Source organism: Mastomys coucha, unplaced genomic scaffold, assembly GCF_008632895.1.
Source record: "Mastomys coucha isolate ucsf_1 unplaced genomic scaffold, UCSF_Mcou_1 pScaffold14, whole genome shotgun sequence".
Classification (NCBI taxonomy): Eukaryota; Metazoa; Chordata; class Mammalia; order Rodentia; family Muridae; genus Mastomys; species Mastomys coucha.
In genome coordinates this window covers 55,911,598-55,935,650 of record NW_022196896.1, presented here as the reverse complement: position 1 = coordinate 55,935,650, position 24,053 = coordinate 55,911,598, and the positions used below count along the sequence as shown (strand labels likewise).

General features: G+C 36.4%; 1 long non-coding RNA gene across 1 annotated transcript; it reads right to left on the bottom strand.

Moving 5' to 3' along the window:
* Positions 1–15,075: 15,075 nt before the first annotated feature.
* Positions 15,076–15,679, bottom strand: LOC116088261. The gene is made up of 2 exons (XR_004117841.1): positions 15,634–15,679; positions 15,076–15,521 (listed from the first exon to the last, which is right to left on the bottom strand). It is a non-coding gene; the product is annotated as an uncharacterized LOC116088261 (long non-coding RNA).
* Between the last annotated feature and the right edge of the window lie 8,374 nt (positions 15,680–24,053).

Sequence of the window (24,053 nt, the reverse complement as noted above, 5' to 3'; positions counted from 1 at the left end):
ATTCAATTACAGACGTGCTTCTTTAAAATCTGGGATCACTTTGATTTGTGAGATTTCCTCACCCTAACAACCATTTCTATCTCTTCTAAGGCATTTTCCTTTATGGAACGTCAATGAAATTGTTGATTTTAAGTGTTCTTACAACTACAAAAAGACAAGTGTGAGAAGATGGGTTTGTTACTTAGCTTGACTAAGACATTTAAAATGCACCCTGATTCATAATATGTTTATAAGTTACATATAACCAGTGTTGTCAATTAAAATGACTGCTCAAACTATTATTATTGCTTCTTAATTTTAAGTTGTCTTGACCTTGGCACTTTTATTTTCCTTATTTCTATTCTCTAATTATCCCTACAGCCAGGGGTTTTTGCTGTAAACTGTTTGCACAATCTGTGGGTTAAAGAACACTTACTAATGTCCATGTTTTGACAATACATATATGAGTTGCTTATAACATTCTAAAAACACAGTGTATGAACTTGTTGCTATGAAAAAAGGAAGAAATTTGCTTTTCAAATCCTCCAAGGAAGGTTTGTTTCCAGATCCTCCTCTCCTCAAACTTGATTTGTTCCTGGTATGCTAGCAAAGTATCTCCAAAGAAAGGCTGATATGTAATTATTTCCTTTAATTATTTCATTAAGAAGAATTATTTCATAAAGTGGAATTGAAAAATAAATAGAAAAAATAAAAATAATTATTTTTGTTTGGTGGTTTTTTTGTTTGTTTTAGTTTTAGTTTTGTTTTGTTTTGTTTTGTTTTGTTTTTTGAGACAGGTTTTCTCTGCATAGCCCTGGCTGTCCGAAAATAATTTCTAACTATTTCCACCAAGTGATAGGATAGTAGCTGACTTTTCCATATGTCTACCATTTACTTATTTATCATTTATTCTATCATTTACCATCTTTGAATTATGACTAAATAATTCATTTTCTCATCTTTGTCTTGGCCATCAGGCTTACATAAATGGGATGCAGAACTTCTGTTATCTTTTCAAAGGAGATTTACTCAGTCTAATTACTCCTCTCTAGATCTGTACTAATATATTGGATACTTGAAATTCATATATTTATTTAATAGAACTTAAATTTCAGATGACAGTATCTAAAACCAGTTTACATACATAAATTATACTATACAAGACAGGACATTTTTATTCCTAACTAGCTTATATTGCCTGGGAATACCCTGGAAATTTTCAACTAATAAAAAAATATAAAATTTTTTTCTTTCTTAATTGAAGTCTATGCTTTTTAACTACATGCATATATGTATTTGCAGATATCTATTTATTAGTTTTCTGTTGCTCTGATAAAACAGCATGATCTGAGTCAATATGAGGAAGAGTGAGTTTATTTTGGTTTATGTTTCTCATTCCAGATAGATAAGAACAACTTGTAGGACAAAGAAAGAGCAACACTTGACAATCCTGACAGTATTGTTGGAAACCTAGGAGATCAACTGTGTAACTTTAAGCATGAAACAAGTGGAAAACTAGAAATAGGGTTAGGTTGTATAATCTCAAAGCCCAGTCCCAGTGATAGACTGTCTCCAGAAATGATGCACTCCTTAAATCACATTAAGTAGCACCCCCAACTGATAACTAAGTTTTCAAATTCTAGAGCCAATAAGGGATGTGTCCCTTACAATCCACCACATTCTGCCAATTAGTCTCACTATTTTTGGCAATAACATATTTCAAACTGCATGTGGAACAATTCCAAAAGTTCCCAGACCCTTTCAAAGTTAAGCTCTTTTGAGACAGGGAAATTTCCTCTTTTTGCTGTTGTTCTTGACTTTTGGTCATACAAATATTTTCTTTATGTTCTTTCATTTCACCAGAGTTCTCCAAAATTCTCCGTATATCCATATGTTCCTAAGATTATATTATTTGTCTATCAGAAAAAGAAATAAAAAATGAAGACAAAAACAAATAAAACTAAAAAAAAAAACAAATAGGATACACACACACACACCAACAAAACAAACAAAATATACTACCTTAAGCAGTATATAAAACATATTAAGTTTGTTTTGGGTTGGCAAAAATACAGTTGTGAATGGGGCCTACCCTGAAGTGTGATTGATATATATTGTTACACTAAATTACCAAATGACTCAAGAATTTGTATGCCATTCTTGCATATGTCATGACAATCTTCTCTATGTTGTTCCAGTTTTAGTACTTGTATTTGCAAAGCAAGCATTCAACAAAGTTTTTTATTGAACACCAGAAAAAAATCAATATAATAATAGCACATACAACAACATTTCAAAAGGCAGGAATAAGGGCATAGTGTGAAAATACTGGACCACAGAAAGATTGAAACCCAGCAGGAAATTATCAACTCCTTTAAATACATGTGCAATTTTGAGGACTTTAATTTCAAAGACTTAGATGTCTATTTCCAGTTGTGCTGCCTATAATATGTACCTTTCTTTGAGGTGACTCCACTCCCTATATGGAGCACACCTTTCCAGATATCTTGTGGCTGTAGCAGCTCCAATATCTTGAAATATTCACTAAATGTCTTGCTTTACTCTCACTACTTTCTGTAATGGATCTTTGGGCTCTCCTGACTATTTGAACTCTATTGTTTCATATTGCATGGCTGCCATAAATCTCTAAACCCAAGGAAGAATAATCCATAATCTGTTTACTCTTTCATTCTTCATACCACTAAAACAAGCACCATGTAAATGATGTGGTCAAATTTTATATCTACCTTATGATGGACACTGCCTCAATGAACCACATTAGTGATAGCTTTTGTAGTAACTGCTTTCTCGGACCAGAAAATATCTTAGGTCATTTCACATAAGTTGGTAGTATTGATTAGGCTCTTACCCTCAAAACCACTTTTTGTTTGTTCCACATTAAATATAAATTATACAGTAATTATAATATTTCAATGATTTTTGGTTTAATTGTCTTTTGTTCAATTGTGTTTCTGAACTATATGGTAGTCTATAATAGTAGTACATCAACCAGCTTTTATTATGATTCCTGTAAATTTGTCTGAATCCTGGTATCCTGAAAATAGCTTACAAATATTGGAAGAATTTAATCACACTATGGCAAGGAGCAAGAGTATGGTTTTGTACAACTGCAAAAATATATAATTAGAGCAAAGTCAAAATGAACTTTCAAGGAATTCATAATACCAATACTTCTTTAGATTTGTTAGCCCTGCATAAGGAGGTTGTCTGTTTAAGAAATTGAAAGCCTTATTTTTGATGCTGCTAACAATGCAAATGATATTCTGAAAAAAATTACAGGACATTTTTTCTTCATGGTCTTCATTTATGTTTCTCTTATTGGGCATATTAGAACTTGGCTTTAAAATCCTTTTTTATCACATGTCTATTACCTGTTCTTTTGAGAGAAATCATCAGAGATTTTACAGATGTCAGAGTTACTACATAAGTTCAAGCTCGAATGTCTTCTTTAGCAGAAGTTGGTAGTCAATGATGGAGATTGTCTTGAAAACATTCTCAACTTAAGACAGGTGATGAATACAAGATTATTCATGTGCCAATGACAGGTGAGAGCTGTTTTGGATGGCAACCTAAGACAGGCACAACTTTCTTCTCTGTGAATGATAAAGTGCCTCTTTAGATAAAAAAGATAAGATTCTCTCAGAGGTGGATCAGCCTAAGAGAGAGTATGAATGATAGGATTCATGTACTGATGACAAATAAGGTGGGAACTCCTAAGACAAGAACAGTCTTTCTGAGCCAATACATGAGACAGCTTTGGCTTCTATAGATATAAAAAAGAGAGATGTAGGGTGCTAGGCCATGCTCCACCACTGGGCATCAGGTGGTGGGGGATGAAAGGCATGGGAAAGAAGGACCTGTGTCCCATCAGAGCTCCAGTACTCGGGGTGGGTAGACATGGGTGTCTGTCTGCAAACTCTACTCTGCTGGGGGCCATCTGGCTGTGGGAAACCATGGGATTCCTGTCTATGAGGAACTGAGGGAGACAGCTACAGAGGTCTCTGGGCCTCATGGGGGCCAAGAACTGCAGATTCTAGCTCCTGGGCATTGCAGGAGACCCTGGTCTGGGTCTTGCAGCTCCAAACACTGGGCCTCTATTTAAAAAAGAGGCAGTTCATGGTCTTAAGGTATTTTATTGTAGAAAATAGATAGAGAAAGAAAATGTAGAGAAGTAGAGACCTGTCATGGCCATGTGGAGAGAGGGGGAAAGGAGAGTAAAGAGAAGAGTAAGAGGTTAAAAGAGAAGAGAAAAGAGAGAGAGGGAGGGGGCAAACTACCCCTTATATTGTGGGCTGGGCTACCTGTGATCAGATGACTGGGGGTGGAATTCAGCCAGAATGCTGGGAGCTTGGGGGGTTGTCTATGTGATAGATAGCACAGGATAATGGAGTTGGAGAGCTTGTGGAGTCAGCCATGTCTGGGAAGCATGGCTTTACTGTTCTGTTGCTTGTAGAATTCTCTGCTGGGTTGCTGAAAGTAAGCCTCACTCAACCTAGAACACAGACTGCTTTTCATGGCCCAACAGTAGGGAGCACTTTCAGAGTTAAATTTGACTAACATCTTGCTTATGATTAATCATGAAAGACTCTTTTGAACAACTATCTTTATTTCTAATTAAGACATGTTATACCCTGCCAAGTTTCTCTGCTTACACATATGTCCTTGAGAGACTGTTGTAGCCTTAAGGAAATGGCCATAGTCAAACATATACTATGTACCATAAACTTGCCATATAAGCATTTGTGATCATTATTTATCTTCCTGGAATTGGTCATGCTTTGAATTGCTTGCCTTTAAAAGACACCGAGAAAATACACTTGCTTGCTAGCATTATATTCACCAGCAGCCCTCCCATACCTGTCTCCTCTACCTTTTCTGCCTTTTCTATAATCATCCTCGCTGTCCCAATACTGATTCCCTCATTTACTGACTGGCAGGCTCTGCAGAGAGCTCTTTCACCTCTTGAGCTATCCACCTGCCCTATAATTCAAGTTTCAATAAACAAGTTTAGAGGGTGGCATGCAATAAGCTAGTCATTGAGTCTAACATATTCCCTTTCATGTCCTCACTGCCCCAAAGAGTACATACTAACAGACTCAAAGCTATTCCTTATTAAAGAAACTCAACTGTGTTTCTCCATTCGAAAAGTCCACATTTAAGAGAAAATGCCCATAGTCGTCAATAATTCTGACACAACTAATTAACATCAATAGTTTATTAAGACTGTATTAGGTGTTAAATTCAAAATTCCAGAAAATTTTTGACATATTATCTAAAATTGATTGGGAAAATGCTATGGAATGTGTAAATAAATGCATCTTTCCTTTTGTAGAATAGTAACTGTTTCATAGTGCAAATGTTCATGATGAATACCAGTGAACTCTGACTAAGAAACATTTTGTTGTTCTTAAAAACAGAAAGTAGGTGATTACTTAAATATTTACTTTCAGAGAAAGGAAAGTTAAGCATGTTTACATTTGTCAACTGTTTGTCCAATAAAGTAATGAGGCATTGACAGCAATACTGATACTTAAATGTTTATTAATGCATTGTACATTAATACCACACATATTTCTGAATAAGTAAATGACATCTTTCTAAAACCTGAAACAATGTTACTGTCAAAGTTTAATACCTTATGTTAATACAACTCTGAGAAGTGTTACAAACATAATAATTTGAATGATTTTATAGTTGTATATATACACAAGGAGTAGGTTTATGATTTTCAAAATTTAACTTATTTAATTTACTTGGAAAATATAGAAATTGCCCACATTTATATAGTATTTAATTGCATATACAAACTGTGTTGTGTTTAAATCAGCTTATGGGCCCAAGGGGAAAACATACTTCTTTCATTTCCATAAGCATACATGCTGTCTAACTTCCTTCTTTACTTACGTAAACAAACGTTGAGCAGCCCTATTCTCATGATAGCCTCGATTTCCCTCTTGTTACCCATTTAAGTTATTCCTTATTCACTCAATATTCAAGATGAGGTAACAAATTCTCTGCATGCCCCAGTGTTTATGTCTATTTTTCTCCTTTGCTACACAAATTCCCTATTCATTTACATCTCTCAAAGAATCCAGGCTATTCTGATTACCAGACTTCAATCACGCAACTTCCTGTGGAATAAGATAAAAAAATATTACCTATGCACTTATGTTAACCCTTCTTTTTTATGTACCATTTTACAAAATTTCCAAATTTAGCTTAGAAGGTCTTTCTATTGTTTTTATTTCTAATATCTTACTTAGTGTTTAATCTATGTGTTTAAACATTCTTAGACTAATATTTGTCACTAATCCCACCATGATTTCTTTGCCTCTCCTTTTTTCTATTTTCTCCATTGCTACCCACAATAATTAATAAACTACTACACAGGGTACTTCAGTATTCCTCTTTCCTTCTGAAAAAATTTGTATTTAAGGAGTATAACCATCTCCTATTCTATTTTAGTTGTGAATTTCTTGGTGGATAGTTGTTTGCTAAATGGGCACTGAGTTCAAACATTTTTAAAATCCTTAGAAATATACCTATAGATTTACTCTTGTTTTCTACCTTTCTTGTCTGTGTGTGTGTGTGTGTGTGTGTGTGTGTGTGTGTGTGTGTGTGTGTATGCATGTGTGTGTGCATGTGTGTGTGTGTGTGTGTGTGTGTGTGTGTGTTGGGATGGCAGATAACAGAGTCAGAACAGATCCAAATCCTGTGAAAAAAGTGTATGAATCATGATTAACCCTATGTGGTGCATTTATATCACCACTTTCAACACTTATGTCATATCTCAAAGACCAATATTGAATGACCATAAGAGCCAGTGCTCTAGAATGGGAATGAGTACTTTAAAACTGTATATTCTATATGTCACAAGAGTATTCCACTCCTGAATTTCTGTAGTTATGTTTGCTTGCACGGAACCTGCATGAGATTGGCCCATCCTCATTTCATTAGGCATAGTTGAGGGTCTCATGAACCCCTCTAAGGTCTTTAGGAAGCTAATAGTTGTTACGACAAATATCATTCCCTTCACTTGTACATCTGTGTAGCCACTAATAAGTGCTAATCTTTGGGTAAATATACACTCACTCATGCTTTTCAGGAAATCATAATTAAGCTTAGTGAGGTAAAGTTTTGTGGGAATAACCAGAGAATACTAAGATAATAATCCTTAATTTTTGCACTTGTAAAATTTATAAGACAATAATGCACATTTCATGTACTATTGAGGTTAAAATATATACCATGATAACAAAAAATTGAATATACAGAAGGAAAAAATGGTAGATGTAAGGGGTTGGGGAATGAATAGAAATGATGATATGGGGATATGCCGAGCAGAAGGGACATAATTATTTAGAATCAATGAGTAAGTTTCAAAAATATTATTTGCATATCATGATGATGACTACAAATCTTGATTATTCATGATTTGCTTGAAATATTCAAACAGGATAGAAGAGGAATTATTTCCAATCATATACAAATAAAATTGAACACTGTACAGTAATACAGTACAGTGATATCTGGATTTACCTATCTATAATGTGGAAATATTTATATCAAAATACTGTGATATATATAATATACTCTTTTTAATTTTAAAAAAGAATTTTAAAAAATGTGGCATAGTCTTGATTTTAACATCTGGAATCTTTGTATGGAGTGACATTTAGAAACTGAACATTTCTTAGAACTGTGTTTTTCATTCATAGACATGCCAGCATGATGCCGCTTGGTTAGACTCATCAAATAATAGCACATTCCAACAAGAGATGATAGAAGAGATATAAACTTTAAGATACTTAAATTATCTGGAAGTAATAGAATAAAAATTGTGTGTGTGTGTGTGTGTGTATGAGAGAGAGAGAGAGAGAGAGAGAGAGAGAGAGAGAATGCAAAATCATTCAAATGATATTTCAGATTGAAAAGTTTTTTATTCAGAGTATTACTTCTAGATATATGTAAAGTGTAAATGCATTTATAGGAAAATGCACTTACAAATATTTAGAATTTTTATCTGTGTTTCAAGGAGCCATCCAAAAGGAGAATGAAAGCCCTGCTGTGAGCATTCCATTGTGAGCATTGTGTGCGTGAGAAAGGAGGATGCATTTCTACTGCAAGAAGGTTTATGATCCTCACTTCTTAATAGATACTTACATTGTCATGAATATTTTACAACATCAGAGTCTCAATGTCACCTATATTACTGTTTCTTTGGAAATAGCATATGCCATATAGCCTGCTACTCAGAGCTTCTTTTAAAATGTCTAATGAAATATTCATTCAGTTTCACATTTTAGAAAAGATCACAATAGGTAACCTTAACATAAAATACCGTGAGTTTTATAAAGTTTCTGTTGTACCTCGAGGATCTCAAATTAATTATGAAATAAGGCTAAGTGTGCCAACAATCTTGGTAGCCAATGCGGTACCTTTCTGATCGTCTACCCTTACTGAAGCACATCAAAATTCTCTGTGGAAAAAGACACTTCATGGTACATAGCTCTACTCTGTAGGAAGATTAATGTAGTAAAATAAATATATATTTAGCACTGGCCCATATTGGACAGAGTAGTAAATTATTTTACTACATTTTAGGGCGAAACAATGTAGACTACCAATATAGCTCTTGGTTGCTTAAAACACTGCACACTTTGTAGATGACCTTCAGGTGATTCAAGCTGCATATGATCTGAAAGTGTTTCACTGTGGTGTGGCTTCAGTGAAAATACTTGCAAGCTACCAAGGGAAAGAAACATCTAAACTGTTACTTCTTCCCACTGGCAACACCTATGAAACAGCATGGTTATAAAGGTACAGTGGGTTACATAGCACTCACACGTCAGTGGTAACAGAAGTTATCTAACTGGACTTAAGGAGCACACAAAAGTAGAAATATCATGCCTGCTACTGGAACCTATCCAGCTTCCTTGGGCTATGGAGGTCATGGATATTGTAAAAGAATCTACTAATATTATTTTCCTAAGTCAGGATAACACTTTGCTACATAAGAAATCTTCTTCTTATATCTTCAGGCAAGTGTTGATACCTCCCATTATCAAATAAGTCTCTCTTTAAAGCAAATAAATACCTTCACAAGAAACCCACACCTGGAAGCAGTACAGAGATAAACAGATCTTTGGAATATCAGCTCCAATGAATATATCTGTTTCATCGCTCCTATATCAGTGGCTTAAGAAACATTGTAGAAGAGCAGGAGAGAATATTATAAGAGCTAGAATAACAGGAGGTCTATTGTCCCCATAGAAATGGTGGCATAAGTAATACTGGAACAATGACAATATCCATGAACATATTAGTATGAATAGGGGAAAACGTTATGTACTTTTACAGTTAGACAAAGAAATAGGTAAATAATAACTGCTGGAAATGATGTAATTAACTTTTTTCAAGGATAAGGTTCTTATTGGTTGTACAGTACAAACTGGTCATCCCTGAGTCATATATACAAAAATGAACTAGTATATACACATACAAATAATTATATAAGATATGTAATATGTAAATAAAGAAATAATATATATTAAATTATACATTATAATATTTGAATATATTTGTAGCATGTATTCTATTACATAATAGAATGGAATAGAATAGAATATATATTTTCACATATATAACAAAAAAACAGCTTATCAACTTGAGAGTGGGGTAGCATTGTAGGGGTTGAAGGGAGGATACTTGGGAGGAATTGAATGAAGAACAAAAGGGAGGAACTTGATGTAATTATTTTTCAACTTAATAGTTTTCATAAAAAAACAAAGTGTATTTCAGCAATTATTTTACCTATCAGTAGCATTAATTTCATATAAATTCCTTTACTCAAGTCAAAAGGATTTATTGGTAACACATTTCCCATCCATAATTTTTTCAGGAATTGGGAATAACGTGTGAGTGTTTAATTGAGAAACTTGCCGTCCTCATAGACTATGATATCTAAATCCTTGGTCTCTAGTTGGTGTTCCTTGGGGTGGATTTTGGAGGAACAGCATTGCTTTTGAGAGTTGATAGCCTCACCACACTTCTAGTTTTCTGCCTCCTTCACATACTCACAGCTATGAAATGGTTGCACAAATAATTGTGGGGTTGGATCTTGAGTCTTTTGAGCATATGCCAAAGAATAGTATATCTGGGTCATATGCCACATGTATTGTTAGCCATGGAAGATTTCTTCTATTGATTTCCATTGTGTCTACTCCAGTTCACAGCCCTAGCAACAGTGAATGAAGGTTCCCATCCCCCTATATCATTTCCAAATATTGAGGTTAGCAACTCTACTGATCTTAACCATTCCAAGTAGGCTAAAACAAAGTTTCAAAGCTGTTCTGATTTGTGTTCTACACATTACTAAGGATGATAGGCTTTTGGAGATATTTTAAGGCACTTTGATTTCATTTTAAGAAATCTATTTTGCCTATGTCACATTTTATGACTAGGACATTGTTAGTCTTTTTACTGAGTTCTTTATGTATTACGTATAATAATCACGTGCCAGATGTATAGCTGACAAAGATTCTCACACATCTGATTTTATATTTTGGTTCTTGGTGTAATTTAGAGTGAAAGAGATAGGTAGGGGTCTGACTTTGCAGGATCAATTTAAAGTCTGTTAGAGAGTAGTAGGTGACTTTTACCGTTATGTTCCTGATTGACTATACTTAGCTAAGGTAGGTGGTGGGTCAGTTTCTATAGCTCCTGCTTGATTGCCCAGAGGAGTGTTTTTTTCCCAGGAAATGATTTATTTTGGACTTTTCCAGTTCTGAGAACAGAAACTTAGGCCTAGTCTCCCGAACTGCCAGTTTGGAGCTTGTTGTAGAGACAGCCTGGCTTTGGCTAACTAGGTCCTCTCAGTATTTTGTTAGCCTTTAATCACTATTATAAATATTTAATGACTATATTTAAAAGTACATATGTTGGGACTTTTATTATATTACATTTGTCTACATGTCTGCTCTTGAAGTAGTACCATATTTTTTATTAGAATGTCTCTGTAATATCTTAAAATCTGAAATATGTCTAGTATTGTTTACTAAGGATTGTTTTGGCCATCTTTGATAAGTTTTGGTTCCTTTTGAAATTCAGGATAATTTTGTCTATCTTTCTGTGGAAGTTAATTTTTGTTGGGACTGTATTTAATCTGTCAAAAAATTTTAGTAGAGTGCTCATTTTCATAATGTGGATGTGGAAAGTCTTTATGTTTTCTAGTTTCTCTCTTCAGAGATTTAAAGTTTTTGTTATAGAGGTCTTTTATCTTATTCTGTAGGATTATTTCTGGCTATTTTAATTTATTTTGGGTTATTGTAAGTGAAAATATATCTGTAATTTATATTTCCTGGTCTTTTTGTTAGTAGTACAGAGAAGAGTTTTTGGTTTTGTAAGGTGATTCTGTATCTCACTACTTAGTTGATTTTTCCCTTTATAGTGTTTATATGGGTTTTATGTATTTTTCTTCAGAGGTCTCTCTGAAATTTTCTTCCATTTTGATTTTCCCTATATGTTGATGTGGATTCAGTCCATCTTCCTTTCATTATTGATAATATTTAACTGACCATTTTATGCAGAAATGATGAAATCTTTGCCTAGAATTTGACATATTCCTGTAACTTTGAATTGAATGGTTGTAGAAAAAGCATGTTGTAAAAGACATATTGCTTAGGTTTTTTCATGCTTCTATTTGCAATTGGTACTTTTCTTGTTTAGATGTGGGTGTTTCTTGGTGATTTTCATAACATTCAGACAAAAGAGACAGAAAAACAAAAACAGAAGTAAAACCTGGTAGAAGAGCCCAGAAGAAAAAATAAAGTAAGAGATTAGAGAGAAAAATTTAATATATGACAATAATGAAATGTTTAAAATCAAAATTAGATATTTAAGAATGGTGATATGAAACAAAAATTAAACCACTTTTAAATTAGATAACTTCAAAGTACTATATACCCAGTAATAAGAAAATCTCTTAAGGGTAAAGTAGGAATATAAAGAATAAGGGATGGAAGGGGGAGGGAGGAAGGTAGAGAAAGAGATAGGAGAAAATGAGAGAGAGAGAGAGAAAGAGAAAGAGAAAGCAAAAATATGAAATATGGCCTAATTCTAAAAAAATGTATAAACAAAATTAGGCAAGTATATGAGTGATGATTAAAACTAAAACTTTGGGGAAGATCTGGGAGGAAATTGATTGAGGGAGAAGACCATGATGAGAATATGTGATGTGAAAAACATTAAAAAGAAAACACCATGAACCTTTTTTATTAATTTAGCAAAAGTAATATTCTTATTAAACAGTATAGTGATGAGACAAGCAGCAGGTATCACAAGATCACAATAAGAAAGAAGAAATAACAATGATGAGGTATAGAACAATTTCTTACAGGGTCCAGGTTAATCAAAGAATGCCAATTATGTGCACATGGAAGTGTTGCTGTCCCGCAGCAATATAAAACAGTAGGTTACCTGGAATACGAAGTTAGAAATAGATAGGAAAAGATAGAAGGAGATATGAGAGAGTGGCCACAGATATACCTACCCACATGGAAAGGTAAAAATTAGACGGGAGACTCTCTGCTCAGCCATCTTGGTTCTTTTATGTTAATTCTTTTGTTCTCGCAACAGGTAAAGTACTTGGAGCAAACCACCCCCCCAAACTATGTCGGTATAACAGTCCAATCAGAAACTTCCTTCTTGCAAATAGAGGTGGAGTTACTGAAAGTAGCTGCTTCCACAAAGCTGTGTTAATGTCTAGGCTTAGGGGAGGTAGACCACATGGAAGTGTTGATTTCATCTGGATTTCTGTGTGTCCTGTGGCTATTGCTAACCCTGTTAGACAAGGTCTAACATATATTGGGGTTGAGTGCAGCTACCCTAACCCTTAGCCTGAAGGATACAGTCTATGGGATACTTAAATTCTCAATTTTTTTATAAGGCTAAACAACTATATCCTTGGGATAGCTCATATTTTACTGTGGGTTGTTATAACCATTTTGATATTGTAGAAAGCTATTTTAGCACTTCGATTGGTAAAGGCCAGTACTTATATTAGAATCCACAAATTTTTCTAACTATTAACTGCTGTACTGTGGGCATAAATACAGCTCTGTAACTTTAGACTTAGGGGGCTATACAGTGAAGATGTAGAAAGTTCCTGATAATATGAGAGCCACATGCTCTGAGGTATCATTCTCCAGAATCCTCAGTTATTGAGATCTGTTACTGACAGAAAGCAAGAGCGTCTTCCATGTGCATTGCTCTTGCTGAATGCATGCTCCTGATACTTGTCTTGAGTTTGATACCTTGATACCTTATCCTTCCCCTTTTCTCTTCATCAGTTTCTCCCTATGACTGTCTATCCTTGGGCCAGGATTGACCCAGGGCCTATTGCAGGGAAAATTAAGGCTGTTTTTCTTCTTCTTCTTTTTTTCTTCATTGACGACAGTCAATTTTAAATTTTCTCTGAAGATGACACGCCTCCTTCCTTCCAAGCCATAGAGTGAGAAAGTGTGGCTTTTCTTTAGCATTGCCCCACCTATCAAATGAATCACTGTCCTAACAATTCCTGCAAAATTGAGTAAGAATCAAAAATAGTGTTGACCTTCTTTTCTGTGATTTATCTCTTCGAAGTGACTTTGCCTTCTCCTCATACCCGCCCCCCCAGGAAATGAATAGAGGAAAATAAAAAGCTGTGCATCTTAGAATTTATTCCCTGCCTTAATCCCTCTTTGGTATTCTTTGGTTGGGGGTTACTTTTCTTCCTCAACAAGTCTCAAAACTCTTCTAAGTCTGCTTTCACCTCCTTAGAATGCTTAAAAGGTTTCCCCCTTCTCTTTTCTGATGGGAAGAGACTACTCATTAGGGAGTCATCTTAACCAAAATTCTAGTTAATTGCCAGTGCCAAGTCTATGCTGCAGTATTTCTCCAGATTTCATGAGCTTTCTTCATATAAGGTTACTTTACAGAGTTAGAAATGAACCTATTTTGTACCACTTTCTTTTATAGTAATCTGTAAGTCCAATGATGGTCATCTCAGCCAATATATTAAAAATCTAAATTTTGTTTATTTTTAAAAAGCATTAATGTAGTTTTGATTTTTTTCTGAAGTATCCTTTATCTTTACCTATCTTGCTGTGGTTTAAATAAGGGGTATCACCTATAGGCCTAGTTATTTGAATACTTGGTCCCCAAGAGACAGCACTCTATGGAAGGTAGAAGTTTCCTGGAAGAATGATGTCAATATGCATAGCTTATAGTGATACACTGGCCTCCCTTTCTAGATATCTATTTCCTGTGAGTGGATACAATGTGATCAGTCTGCTTCCTGGCTATTCATCTGGCCTAATGCTGCTACTACTGGGTGGTCTTCCTTTCAGCTGTGGACTTTAACCCCTGCAGACTGTAACTGAAAGTAAACCCTTTCTTCCCCAACTATCTTTTGCCCAGGGTATTTATCAAAGCAAGAGAAAAATTAACTAATGTGGATCTTACTGGAAATTCAAGCCACAGATACAAACTTTATGGTAAAATTAGAAGCAAGTGAGATAGATTTACTTCTTAAATGCATAGAATTTATATTTTATATTGGATATAAAAGTAAAACCATTTCATTCCCTTCAAGTATGGGACAGAAAAATTAAGAAATTAGGTCTCTTGTTTGGTTATCTATTAACTGAATTTCAGGATACTCTCAGCAAGGCAGATGCTAAAGATATGCCCACTCTAAGCATCCATTAGACTCATCCATGAGAATGAAGCTGGACTGCACTATGATGTGGACAATGGGTGGAAAGTTCACAGTAGGTTGAGATCTTTGGGAGACTGCTCACTGGCTCTTGAAAGTCAGAGCACTCCCTGAAGATGAACTCTCCTGGCAGGGAACCATGTACATAGGGCTTCAGAACAGCTCCAGCTCCTGGGTGTAGGTGGAGGCAGGAGGACCCTGTCTTGTGGAAACTGGCCCGAGGTTCCACTCGGGTCTGTGGGTCTCTTCAGACCGGGAGTTTAGACAGGACTTGCAAATGAAACGGGTCCGAGAACAAAGAGACTCAGACACTAAGTAAATGTATCAAAGCATCCATTTACTTGGGGGTATTTTGAGCTTATATAGGCAAGTACGAAATGAAACCGAAAACTGCAGGAATAAAATATATGCAAGAGTAAATACAGTCCCAGCCATGAAGATGCCAAGATCTTCTCAAGCTCAGTTCTCAGGCAGTCAAGTTTGTTTACATTCAGCATGCCCTCCGGCAGTAGGTGTGTCAGCCTCTAGGTGCAACTCTCAGTCCATCAACTTCAAAGATGAGCTGCCCGTGTAGTGGGCTATTGTTTAGCTCCACAGGTGCCACCTTCAGTCCCAGGTGTCAGCTCTTGGGGCTCAGGCAGAGGGAGGTTGTCAGCTCTGTTGTGGAGCTCAGGCAGAGGGAGGGAGGGAGGCCACATTGTCCTAGCTGCTCTTCTGCTTCTGTGGCCTATGCACTCCTGGCAAAAACTCAGGTAACTGGCAGATACTGGTGAGGATGTGGAAGAAAGAACAGCATTCATCAATTGTGGGATTGCAAGCTCGTACAACCACTCTGTAAATCAGTATGCAGTTCCTCAGAAAATTGGACTTAGTATTACCTGAGGACCCAGCTATACTACTGCTGAACATATATCGAGAAGATGCTCCAACACGTAATAAGGACACATGCTCCACTATGTTCATTCCAGTCTTGTTTATAATAGCCAGAAGCTGGAAAGAACTCAGATGTCCTTCAACAGAAGAATGGATACAGAAAATGTGGTACATTTGCCCAATGGAGTACCACTCAGCTATTAAAATTGATGAATTCATGGAGTTCTTAGGCAAATGGATGGAACTAGAAAATATCATCCAATCACAAAAGAATACAGATGGCATTCACTCACTGATAAGTGGATAGTACCCCAGAAGTTTAAAATACCCAAGATACAATTTACAGACCACATGAAGCTCAAGAAGAGGGGAGACCACAGTGTGAATAATTCGGTCCTTCTTAGAAAGAGGATCAAAATACTCATGGTAGGAAATACAGAGACAAAGTGTAAGGAGCATGTAAGGTCTGAAGGCCAGGAAGGCTAAGATGAAATATTAAGTGACAAAGTGAATAAAATGAAAGTAAATGTGTGAAATGGATAAGCTTACTGCAAGACGATAACCCAGAGTGGAATCCCAGATAAAGACAGAGGGCTGAATGAAGCCCAACGTGCAGACATAGAGATAAGCAAAGAGCTTAAAAACCACGGCCAGAAGTGACCAAGCCAGAGACAAGATGGCTTGCTGAACGAATCCACGCAGCTCAGACTCAGACTCTTGCCTCCCTCCTTCTGACTCAGACTCTTGCCTTCCACCTCCTGATAAGGCGCTCACACAACCAATGCCCAAGAAGACATGGGGAGCCCGAGCCTGCAAAGCAGAGAAAGGTCGTATATCTCTTGGCTTATGATGTTAGAATCTCTTAGCTTATGATGTTAGAATCCCTTAGCTTATGATGTTAGAATGTTAGTGTGTTTGGAATTGTTCTGCTAGTAATACTAGTGATTGCTATGTTATTTTGGAGTGTAATTTGTGTGATACAGCCTGATATAGTACATAAAAGCTCTTTTAGCACCACGTCTGACTCCTTGTCTTCTGTCATAATTGCTGAGGGGCATCCACCAGCTGAACCATAGGCTGGTCACCCTAAGAGCTCCTGACACAAAGTTTGGGGCAGAAACTGAAGGAAAGACCATCCAGTGACTCTCCCACCTAGGGATCCATCCCATATACAGTTACCAAAACCAGACACTATTGTGGATGCCAACAAGTGCTTACTGACAGGAGCCTGATATAGCTGTCTCCTAAAGGCCATGCTTGTGCCTGACAAATACAGAAGTGGATGCTCACAGCCATCCATTGGACTGAGCACAGGGTACCCAATGGAGGAGCTAGAAAAAGAACCCAAGGAGCTGAAGGATTTTGCAGCACCATAGGAGGAAAATTAATATGAACCAATCAGTACCCCCAGAGCTCCCAGGGTCTAAACCACCGACCAAAGAGGGACCCATGGCTCCAGCCACATATGTAGCAGAGGAAGGCCTTGTGGGACATCAATGAGAAAAGAGGCCCTTGCTTTTGTGAATTCTTGATGCCCCAGTGTAGGGGAATGCCAGGACAGGGAAGTAGAAGCAGATGGGTTAGTCAGCAGGGAGAAGGCAGATGGAATAGGGGGTTTTTCAGAGGGGATAAAATTTGCAATGTAAATAAAGAAAGCATCTAATAAAAAAACTTTAAAAAAGAAGTGCTAGGAGTATATACCATGCATGTCCTTTGGTCTGGGTTACCTCACTCAGGATGATATTTTCTAGTTCCATCCATTTGCCTACAAAACTCAGGATATCCTCATTCTCAATAACTGAGTAGTATTCCATTGTGTAAATGAACCACATTTTCTGTATCCACTCTTCTGTCATTGGACATATTCATGGGTTAGCAGTGTAAACATGAAAAGAAGTATTTATTGAAACAGTCATTACCATACGGAAATGAGTACATGAGATAGCATAGTGTCTTTGCATCTTGGAAAGTTTTATAAGCATAAATTATCAGCAGTTAGATAGATCATAGTTATCTTAATATCCATAAAATATAAAAATGCTTTGAGGGAATGCTTCTGCAGTTATTTCATCATGAATGTATGTATTTTGAATTAAAGATCTGAGATATGCCCCACCTGTCTTTTTTCTTATCATTTTGTTTACATTTCAAGTGATATTCTCCTTCCTGGTGACCCATCCCCAACTCCCCCATCTGATCTTCCCTCCACTTTGCTCCTAGGAGGATGTTTCTCCAACTATTCACCCACTCCTGCTTCACCCCTCTAACACCTATGCTGGGGTACCAAGACTCTCTCCCCTCCCACTGATATCAGATAAGATTATCCTCTGCTACACATGTATCTGGAGTCCTGGCTCCCTCCATGTATACTCTTTGGTTGATGGTTTAGCCCCTGGGAGCTCTCAGTGTGTTCCAGTTAGTTGATATTGTTCTTCTTATGAGGTTGAGGTTGCAATCCTCTTCAGCTCCACCAGTCCCTCCCCTAGCTCTTCTATTAGGATCCCCAAGCTCAGTCTGTGAGTATCTGCATCTGTATAAGTCAGGTGCTGGTAGAATCTCTCAGGGAACAGCCATATCAGTCTCCTGTCTGCAAGCACTTCTTGGCATCAGCAATAGTGTAGGGGTTTGGTGTCTGTAAATGGGATGGTCCCAAGGCAGAGTGGTCTCTGAATGGCCTTTCCTTCAGGCTCTGTTTTTTTTTTGTTGTTGTTGTTGTTCCTATCTTTCTTTTGGACAGGAACAGCTATCTTTTTTTTTTTTTTTTTTTTTTTTTTTTAGATATTTTCTTTATTTACATTTTAAATGATATCTCCTTCCCTTTTGCCCCTCCAAAAAATAAAAAAAATTAAAAAAGGCTGTTATTTCCTCCCTACCTCTGCTCACCAACCCACCCTCTCCTGCTTCCTGGCCCTGGCATTCTTCTACACTGGGGCATAGAACCTTCACAGGACCAAGGGCCTCTCCTCTCATTGATGACAGACTAGGCCATCCTTTGCTACATGTGCTGCTGGAGCCATTAGTCCCACCATGTGTACTCTATGGTTAGTGGTTTAGTCCCTGGAAGTTCTGAGGGTACTAGTTAGTTCATATTGTTGTTTGTCCTAAGGTGTTACAAACCCTTCAGCTCCTTGGGACCTTTCTCTAGGTCCTTCAATGGGGACCCTGTGCTCAGTCCAATGGATGGCTCTGAGCCTTTGCTTCTTTATTAGTCAGGCATTGTCAGAGTCTCTCGGGAGACAGCTACATCAGTCTCCTGTCAGCCAGCACTTGCTGGCATCCACAATAGTGTCTGGGTTTGATGATTGAATATGGGAAGGATTCCCAGGTGGAGCAGTCTCTGGATTGTCCTTCCTTTAGTCTCTGCTCCATAGTTTGTAACTCCTTCCATGGGTATTTCCTTTCCCTTTCTAAGAAGGATCTTAGTGTCCACACTTGGTCTTCCTTCTTCTTGACTTTCTTTGATTTTTGGATTGTATTTTGGATATTCCAAGCTTCTGGAACAGCTGTCTTAAGTGATCTCACTAATTAAAAATATCTCAAAACACTTTTCATGAAAATTTGTTCTAACAATCTTACAAATGGAGAGATTACATTGGGTTTCTACACCTTCTACATTTTTACTATTTAGTTTCAGTTCTATGTGAACTATGGGGCTCTTTAAAAGTGTTTATAGAATTTAGTTTATCAACAGTCGTGATTCTTTTATGCTCTTCAATAGATGATTATTATTTATGCTAATCTGGAAGCTTACAGTGTTCTCTATGGAAATCTGTCATTGAGTTTTCATTCTAAATATTTCTTTCCTTTAAAATATATTGTCATTAATTCAAGTGAAATAGTGATTGAACCTGAAAATATACGATTTATGTCCTTCTAAAGAATATTGTAGATACATTTAGTATCTTTTTTAGAAAAATCACAAATTTCCAGATACTTACTGTACATATCTTAGAAAATATACTTGTCTTTTCAAAGAATTCACAAGTAAGACCCAGACTTGTCAAACATTTTGCTTTCTTTGACAACATGAAAGCCTTTGTCAGGAAATTGAAAGAACACATACAATTCATCTTGATTGTAAGAAAGCAGGCCCTAGTCTTCCAAATGAAACATTTCTTTCTTCCTTTGACAGCACTGAACATGTTTTAGATAATGTTATTTCTGTGTAAATACTTTGCTGGTCAGGAACTTAAACACAACTATTAGCAATTTGTAATTTAGTATTGATTCAAGTGTTGTTTTGCTATTCTTAAGCCAAGTCCCTCCTGATATAATCTACTACTTTGAGCAAGAGCCTAGAAAATAGAATGTCAAGACTTAAATGTACCAAAGTTGAAAGTTGTCAGCTTACAACTGAAGACAAGATTTACTTCGCTTATTAAATGCAAATAGCACTCACTATAATTACTTGATAGTCTCCTCTCCTGAGCTCTCTAGAATGGACATGTGGTATAAGCTTTAAGTGTGAAACTTGATGAAGATTATAAAATCAAAACCTTGGCAGTATTTCACATTGCAAATAATATAGCATTCTTAACATAAAATTTTAATATCATAAATAAAACAGCAAAGAAACCAAATGTTAGCAGGTGACAGTTAACTGTCTATGTGTGATAAGAAATATAAGCAAGTCTGACACAGCTGAAGATAAAACATCACTGAAAGAAATTTAAGGGTGGCAATCCTCTATATCACATGGAATGGCATGCCTCCTTGATGAATGAAGCCTGCCATGTGAGTATGAGTATATTTACCAGTTGACTAGTGGACTGTACAGTATAATACATTAAAGTAGCAGACTATGGAAGCAAATAGCTATGGGACATACAATTGTTCTTAACATTGGTTGATAACACATTCAACTGAGGCTAAGAATGATCCTTCAGTTTAATGTCCAAATTGGCAAGAAAAAAAAAAATGAGCAAAGGAGGTATTAGATGGCTACTTAGTATTGATTGCAAGATGGAAGTGAAAGAGAAATAGAATACAAATCACATTTGTGCTTTGCATTTTAGCAAAAGACCTTTCCTCCTAGGTTCCCAAAACATTAAAACCTTAGATAGAATCATCAATGAGAAGATAAATGTAGAATTGCCAGATGATAATGATACCCTTCAGGTATAAACTTTAACCTAGGTAGTCCATGATTTAGTATGCAACTATTTACCTTAATAATAATCTTGTCTTAGAAGCAATGAAAATAATGTTCATATAATCTATGTCAATTAAAGAAGATTATTGAAAAAGACATTATCACATTACTAACTTTATTGCTATGAGATGTGGACGAGGGCATGACCAGTTCAAGTGAGGTTGAAGTGTTGAATCTTAGCAATATATTCATTCATCTTTTCTCGAGACAAAACCTTCATTGTCTGAGGCAGTGAAAGGGAACTCTCAGATGACTGGCTCATATAATCCACCAGAGATTCCTGGATATCACCAGTCGAGGTCCACATGAATTCTAGGTATTACAATACACTAGAGAAAGGGGAGATATAGCAAAGTAAGAGAGTGTTTGATGCCTTTCTCATGGAAATGATAGGGCTATATTCGCATAAAAATCTAAGAAAAGGATTGGCATCTAGGTTGTCAGGACTAGAATCCTGGGCGTCATAACTGAGCATCATTTGGGTGTGGCTAGATTAAGGATGTAGGAGAGGCTCTAGTGAATCTATACAATGTAGACAATGTTATAAATAAGTTTGTATTGTGCTAAATTATTCAAAAGGAGGTAACAAGAAAAATCATTCAAATGACCAGGCTGCTTTGATGACAAATGTGGCAAAAATTGATTTGAGCTACAGTTTCTAAAGAAAAAATAAAAGGGGAGATGTCTTATTTTGGCTTTTAGTTTGGCTTTTATTGCTGTGAAGAGACACCATGACTAAGAAAAGTCTTTTAAAAAAACCAAACAAACATACAAACAGAAAACATTTATTTAGAGATGGCTTGCAGTTTCAGGAGTTCAGTCCATTATCATTATGACAGAAAGCATGGCAGCCTACAGTAGACATGGTGCTACAAGGAGCTGAAGAGTTTTACATCTTAAACTAACATCAGTCAGACAGGGACTGTCTTCTGCATTCAGCTAGGAGGAGACTGGAATTCCACATGGGTACAGCTTTAGCATAGGGAGATTCAAAGCCCATCTACACAGTGATCTACTTCCTCCACCAAAACCATACATGCTCCAATAAGACCACACCTCCTTATACTACCATTCCATATGGCCAAGCATTCAAACACATGAATCTATGGAGGCCATACCTATTCAAATCACCATTAGTGAGAAATAAAAGTCCTGCATTTATGAGGCTTTGAAATGTTGTAAACCTGGAGCAAAAGTTCACAAAGGGGATTAAATAAGGAATTACTCTATCATAGAGGAATTTTATTAATATGGGCACTGATTTCTGGAAAGATTTAAAAGATGTCTATAGAGAAGAGTTTACTTCTACTGTGGGATAGAGTACCCAATCTCAGCCACACAATAGAAGGAAGAAAAGCATAATACCTCTCCAAGCAATAGCTCAGGAAACATTGCAGAAAATGAGGAAAAAAATTATAGGAGCCAAAGGAAGTGGTAGCATTTTATATAGAAATTGTCTATGATTGAGATACTTCTCTTTTGAAGTGAAGAGAATTTGTAAGAAAAATGCTTATGAATATTATGAGAAGTGGAGATGTCAGACAATCACAACTCAAAAGATTCTTCTTAAGTTAACATAAGGTATATAAAATGAAACAAAAGAAACAAAAGAAAAAAAGGAAATGAAGAGCTGAATGGAAATTGTGTTAAAATTTCCAAGTACATGGCATTGATGAAGCATCTGTCATATGAGGAACATCTCTCATGTGAGGAACATCTTTTATATGAGGTGGGTTTTATATAATGCACATGCAATCTAAGACCTTCTTAATTTTTATTTATCTAAAGAGAGTATTTAAAAAATACAAAACTTCACCAGCTACATGTATTCCTTTATCTAAAATCTGCTTTGGCTGCTAATTGACTCCAACCTCAATTCCTCATCTTTTAGAGTCTTCTTCCTTTAGTTTTTTTGCTTATTTTCTTTCAACAGTGTGCAAGGACATTATACTTGCTCATCTCTATGACTGAAATATGTCTGCTTGAAAATCACCAAGGTTTTTATTTCATGAACTCTGTAAATTGTATCTCCCTAGAGAGGCCTTGTCTGAACCTGTCAAGAGTTTCAAGTAAATTTTACACTTTTCATTGCTTCATGTCATAATATGAATGCACATTGACTTATTTATAATTCAACTTAGGATTATAAATATATTTGTACATATATATAATTACATATATGCATATATACACATAGATATAATTACACTTATTTGTAAGTGTGGGAATTGATGTTCTCATGTATCTCACAATGGAAGTCATTATACAACTTATACTAGACAGTTACCAGATTTGACCATATGTGCCACGGACCGGGATTTCTTGTGGGGTCCCTGTTCCGCGGGACACGGGATTCTGGCCAGGTGGGCACGGGATTCGGCTTTGACAAACAGACTACACACGGGTGGTGTAAAATCTGAATGTATTTTTCTAATATGGAGTCATGTTTAAATAACCCATACAGAAAGGTTTGAAAAAAATCAGATGGTACAATGATCAAAATACATCAAAACAAAGTACAAGTACATAGCTCTATGTTAGGAACACAATGAGTCAGGCAGCAAAGTAAATACATGTTAATTAGGCAGGAACTAAATGAGGATTACAATCTGAAAGAAAGTTTAGCTCTGGCCAGAATCACCTGGCTCCTAAAAAGCAGAAAACAGCTTCTCTTCAGCTCGTTGCTATGGTTACAGGCTGGGTGGGCCCAGGTGAGTTTTTCAACTAAGTTGCTTTTCTGGGCCAGCGGGAGCTAGCCCCAGGAAGCACCTGCTAGGCCAGTTCCTAGGAGTGATTCATCTGCAAATCTAATATTGCCAGTCTAAGTTAACTAAGAATGAGGATTTCTCCTGATCTAGCCCTGGGATAGTTTGCCCATTCTGTAAGCTATTATGCCTTACAATGCTGGAGGCTGTTAGTATCAATGGCTTAACATTCCAAGCCAGGGTTAGGCTAGGAAGTTGGAACATTGATGAAGGTCAGAAAGCAAAGTCCGAATTTTCTCTTGCTAGCTGTAAGAATATGATATCTTGGTGAGTTCCTAGCACACAAGTACGAAGACATATCTGGGCCACCTCTGAGTTTGGGGTGCCAGGCAACAATGCGGAGGCAGGAGGCTGACTTTCCTTGAAGTTTTGCCTCAAATACCGCCATCATGCAGGTGTGCATGGCACATATGGGTCTGGGAACTCATTCTGGACACCATGGTTTATATATACTTATTCATCTCTCTGAACTTCATGCTAATTGAGATAAAAAAGTAATTCAAATCAT